This window comes from Cyprinus carpio, chromosome B18 (assembly GCF_018340385.1).
Source record: "Cyprinus carpio isolate SPL01 chromosome B18, ASM1834038v1, whole genome shotgun sequence".
In the NCBI taxonomy this organism is placed as follows: domain Eukaryota; kingdom Metazoa; phylum Chordata; class Actinopteri; order Cypriniformes; family Cyprinidae; genus Cyprinus; species Cyprinus carpio.
The window spans coordinates 18,860,420-18,866,419 of record NC_056614.1 but is presented as its reverse complement, the minus strand read 5'-3'; positions in this window follow the sequence as shown (position 1 = coordinate 18,866,419).

The window sequence follows — 6,000 nt, the reverse complement described above, 5'->3', positions numbered from 1 at the left end:
ACCGGTGCTCATTCCCTCCAGCAGATAAAATCTATGAGCTTGAAGGGTTTTAATGAGGCAGAAGATTCCTGTTAGCGATGGCTTTTTAATTATCACAAGGACCACTTCGCTCGTCTTCAGGAGGGAAGGAAATGATTGGATGCATCACATATTGTTGAGGTTTTTGGCACTATTATGGCAGGATCTGGAAAAATACACCAAGGTTTAGCCTTTTATTCAACCTCAGTGACTATTTTCTCACAAATCAGATTGAGTGCTGGGTAAAAACATGAGGGTCCCCATCAACCAATGTTTCATTTCTTCTTTATGACAGTGAAAGCACACAGAAGGAGAAGGTTTGTTCAAACATTGGAAATAACCCAGGGAAAACATTCTGTGAAAAGATCACTTGTCAACAAGACCAGCCTTGAATATTTGAGAAAGCATGTGAAATAGATCTTTGTTGCCGTTGTCTGGGTCTGAGTGACTTTTGTCTTTAGAGTTCAAACACTTTTTGTACACTCACAAAAATGTGCACTCGCACTTGCAAACTGACTGTAAAAGCTCTCTTGCTTAATCCTTATCAAATTTGTATGTCCCATTAAGATACAACAGCAGAAAACTCGCTTTTTAGTTTCATCCTCCCAGGCATTACAACAAGCACATATGAAGTTATATGTATGTTGGTCTTTTGTGTTTTTTTTTCCATTTTACATCAAATTGATGCAATACATTGCAAAACAACCATTCTGTATTTAGAAAAATCCTTACTGGGTAGAAGTTTTTTTTTTTGCTTTCACAACAATATATCAAATTAATTTCTCCTTAGGTAAAAAAAACAAACAAAAGGGAAGACCATTTATGTTACACTGAATGCATTTTCCTATATAAGTGCTTGAGTTAGCACATCTGAAAACAAATAAGGTGTCTTTAGTTTACATCATTACTTCTAAATCATGTCGCAGTTGAAGGACAAAACAGCAGTGGGACGTAAACAAGAAATCAAGTTGCTGTTACCAAAGCAAATTTATTTTTGTCACTGTGTGTATCCTTCGTAGTTCAATGGGCGTGCAGTACAAACACAATACAAAGTCATACTGTGAGGGACACCCGAGAGACTAGATTTGACTTTGAACATTATTGCATCAGGGACCTTATGAACATATTTTTTTTATACTAGAGGTAATGTGCAAGAATCTCCATGTTCCCATGATAAATGCACATTCTTTGATTGTGTGGAAACCATCTCTTCAGAGAGCGGCCATTCCCAATATCAGAAACTTGGTTGTGGTATGTTTGGTACTGGCTTATGGGCCTTTGAAATACTGATTAAAGAATTTGCATTCTCAGGAAAGAGAACAGGGCAAATTACAAAGGAACAGCAAGGGAACGCAGTGCACCGTGAGAGATGAGTGTACTCTACGGTGCAGCTTAACATTTTCACACTGTATTAAAGTTCACACTTGCACAAACATTTGTTTACAGACATTATGTACAATAGTAACTGTGACCAGGATTTCTGGCAACTGAAATCAAGCCTTTGTGAATATTATGGATTTGATACTTTGACTACTTTGATGGCCTTTATATCCTATCTCCATCTTTAGGTGAGGTCAAAGAGGGGAAATTAAAATATGTAATAAAACAGTTCCCCCAAGCTGCCACCAAGAAATATGTCATTTCAATATGTACAGCACTAATGGAAATATTTTAAAAAGGAATAAATAGATGACATTGAATTATTGGTTAATCTGTAAAAGTGGCAGGCATATTTATCTGATCATATGTAGTCTGTTTCACTTCATGTCTGACATTTGATGGCTCGCATGATAATGGTTACATGCTGTTAATTTCAAATACTAAACTGAAATATGTTCTTTGTGCAGCAGAAAAATATGTGCTGTATAGAATATCTAGTCTGAATTGGATCAGATAAATTATTTATTTCACAATTGTATTTCACCTGGGGACAAAAGAAAATGAAATAATCTTAATGTGCAAGGATTTGTAAAATTAGGTCTTGTAGGACTTCAGTTTACAAAATTTTACTTTCATGCTCAATGGATAGTGGTTGTGTTGTGTGCATGGATGATTTACAGTAGGACTATTATCACTTATAGAATATGAATGTATACCAAACAAATGTTTGACTCTTGCAATTATTGAACCTTAAGGTCAGGTGGATTACATAAATAAAATGGATGGAAGAAATTACTGTAGTAGCTCATTGTAAACAAAAGATGAAATACATTTTTTGTTTAAAAAAAACAATAAGATAGAAAGAGTCATACAACTATTCATTCAAGGCAGAGTTATATAACCTACAGTTTCATTATTAAAGCTTTATATGTGCAAATTAACTGTTCATAGAAAATCTTTTGGAAGCAACTGTATTTTGGGCTTTGGGTTTTTTAATGATATTTACTAGGTCTCTACTGCCATTTAGTGGCTAAAGCCAGAAGTGCAATTTAACTGTATATGGATTATGTTACAGTTTTTCTGAATTGCTAAAACACATATCTTGAAACCATCACTCATTTTCTCAAAACCTTAAACACAAATCCAAATACTCAAATAAAATTCACAAAACCTCGTACTCTTCCGTCAAAATCAAACAATCACTGCAAAACCATTTCACTTGCACTCAAAATCAAACAGTGCTCTCAGATCACACACGAGTCAATCAATTAAACACTACAGACCATTCATTAGACACTACAGAGAAAAATGGAGAACACAGCATCTAGAACATTACAGAAAAAAAAAGTATATATTGTATTGAGTAAACAATTTTGTAATTCTGTCAAAAAAAAAGTATTGTAATTGCAGCTAAGGTGAATATATTGTATAGGCCTACTGTAAGTACTGCAAGAATTGTATTGTGCTGAATATTGAATAGAACTGAAAGTTTTATACAGTATATATTCAGCATTTGGATACTGCAGTCCAACTGCAAAGGCCAAAAAGGTCAAATAAAACTCTAAATGAGTAGTACACTCAAATACTGTAAGTTGTGCAGTTGTAAAATCAGGGTCAATGAGAGATTTATTCTGTCTTAGCACCATGTCTTTGTGCTTGAGCCCAGCCTGAGGACTTTGTCCACATCACAAGTAATGTTGTCTTTTTTGCTAGACAAAGAGAAAAAAACCCTCTGGTCTGACAGATTCAGCCTTGAAAACACTCTCTAAACCTTACTCTTTCTCTCCTCATCCTCCACTTCTTACATCTTCCTCCTCTCCTTCTCAGATTGCTTCCATCTATTGTCCGTATCAGCCACCTGTGCCACTTGTGCACTCTGAACTGGCTCATATTTTGTACAGTTGGTTTGATCACATCATTGGAAACAAGTGTGAACAATTTTGAATCGTTGTAAATGATGACAACTGTGCTTTAGTTATGTTTATCTTTTGCCACTTGTGTTTAGCACTTTGCAGCACAAATGAATCATAGTGTAATAAGTGTTTAAGTTAATGAGAATGTGTTTAGAGTTTTGCAAAAAAGAGTGCATGAGATTTGCAAATAGAGCCTAACTGCCTGAACATGTTTAAGGTTTAGCAGAAAGAGTGCTTTATTTGACAAATTGGTTTAAGCTAGTGAGAATTTGGTTCAGAGATGGGGTTTAGTGTTTTAGCAATTCAGAAAAACTGTAATGGAATGTTTGATGGGAATGATTTTATTCATTTGATTTACGGCACAAAAACTTCGGACCACAAAAGGAAAAATATAAAAATAATACACTTCTAAATGTATTTCTGCATCCTTTGACCTCCAAAACACTCAAATTGAGTGAAATAAATTTATAATTGTTTGTAAACGTACTCAAATTCAGTTTAATTTTGTGCTAAAATGCTTTGATTTGACTTACATTTGTCTCTCTCCCTTCTTTTAATTTTTATTCAGAAACATCCAAAAGATGATTTAATTGTGAGTTTATGGATATTTGAATAACTCTGCAATATTAAATAATAGGTACATATCTCTACTGTATTGTATTATCTGCAATGCATTTACAAATTACAGTATGAAGGAACATACTATCAATGATTCCCCTTTTCGTTTCATATTTCCTAAAGAAATGATACTCTGTGTGCATGTCACAATCCATTTATAAGAATGGATGTTATTAGTCCAACCCACATCTTGCTAAACTCTGAGAAGCAGTTCCTTTTTTATGTGGTGCAAAGATGTAGCCTATTTGCTGCCCTTGATCTAACTATTCCATCACAGCCAGGGTTTGTGCACCTCCCTTTGTTGCCCATAACAAGCCTGTGGGCAATTCTGTCTAAGCGCACATGATCAGACACCCTTTGTCCACTGTTTCTTATCTTCAGGTTTTCAGTCACACTTTGTGATGTAAGCTTCCCCATTTGCTTGATGCTGCTGGCCTTGTTCTCTCTGTAGAGACAAATCTGTCTTGAATTGAATACACTGAACACTCACCTACTCAAGCCTTCATTATCCAATCCCCTTTTCTCTCATCTGCAGTCAAAACTCATTCAATTCCATGCCATTTTCACGGTTATTAATGTCAAATTCTTCTTCACTTTTGTCATTGGATGAGTTTATTCTGCAGTCCTTTTCTTGTCTTTCTTGAAGGAAAGTTGTCATGTCACTGAAAAACTACTTATGGTTAGCTAAAAAAACTGCCCTGTTAATTCCAATAATGCAATATGTTGTAGCTGTTTCTGAATAGTGAGAGGAGAAAATAGCCTAATGTGTTAACTCATGCTTCAGTCACCCTGTCTCTCACTGTGCTTGTCTTGAAGAAACTGGAAATCTGAAATGACATGTTCATTTACACCTGCTGTGTTTCTAAGGCATAAGAGCAACTTCCTAATTTAACAATATTTCGCAGAAGTGCTATTTCAACATGAACCTTTCATCATTTTAGTGGCAGCCTCAGGAAATATTGCACATTGAAACATTGCTCTGTGACAATAACTTCACAAAATATCAACAGCACTAATGGATATATGCGAAACTATTACATTTATCATATTTCTATCAGATTATATCAGTTCAAGTTCAATTATCAATTCAAACAGGTCCTCTAAAAGAACTTCACACACACGTGCGCACACACATACGTGTGTGTGTGTGTGTGTGTGTGTGTGTGTGTGTGTGTGTGTGTGTGTGTGTGTGTGTGTGTGTGTGTGTGTGTGTGAAGCATGAAATGACTAGCCTGCATATACTGTGGGATTGATTGATTGATTGATTGATTGATTGATTGATTGATTGGATTGATTACGTATTGATTAAGTAACCTAAATGACTGGCATAGATTTATTTATTTATTTTCAAAGTTCATCAGAGGAAATCAGAAAAGACTTATAGAGTCCAAAATAGCCTATATTATATTTTAAAATACAATCATGTCAGTAAAGGCCTACACTAACATCCATATTAACTGGTTGCATTGTATCAAAGATGCGGTTTCAACGGCAACAACATAAAACGTTACTGCGCATGCGCGCTTTTGTGGCCCTAACTTAACTTCCGGTAGACTTCCAAATAGAATCAATAACAACAGCCAAGTAGTCCCTCTAGAGTAGATTATTTTTGATAACAAGCTAAATATGTTTGCTGCTTAAATCAGATGGATTTATTGAAAATGTAAATTCATTCTCTGCCAGCAGGAGGTGCTTTAAAGCGGGAGAAACGGAGGTTTCCCCAGTACATTAACTGCTGAACAGCAGCGCTGAGCTCACAAACGTTGCTTTGTCAGGCATGTAACATGCAAGATGACATGAAAATGACATCGAAAATTTAATAGACTATTTAAATATAGTCTTCCTTCAGAAATACAGTGATATAAAAACACCCGCGCCTCGTTTTGATTTTTTAACGTGCAGTACGTGCTCATGTTTATTCAACGAAGTATTTTGGAAAATCGGTCAGTTTTGATATTATGAGCGCCACAAAATAAATAAATTTATGGGAAGCACAACCACCTGAGGCCAACTTCGGTCTAATCATCACCTTTAATTTAACTGCGTTTGTAGGCTGCGCCATAGCCAGACT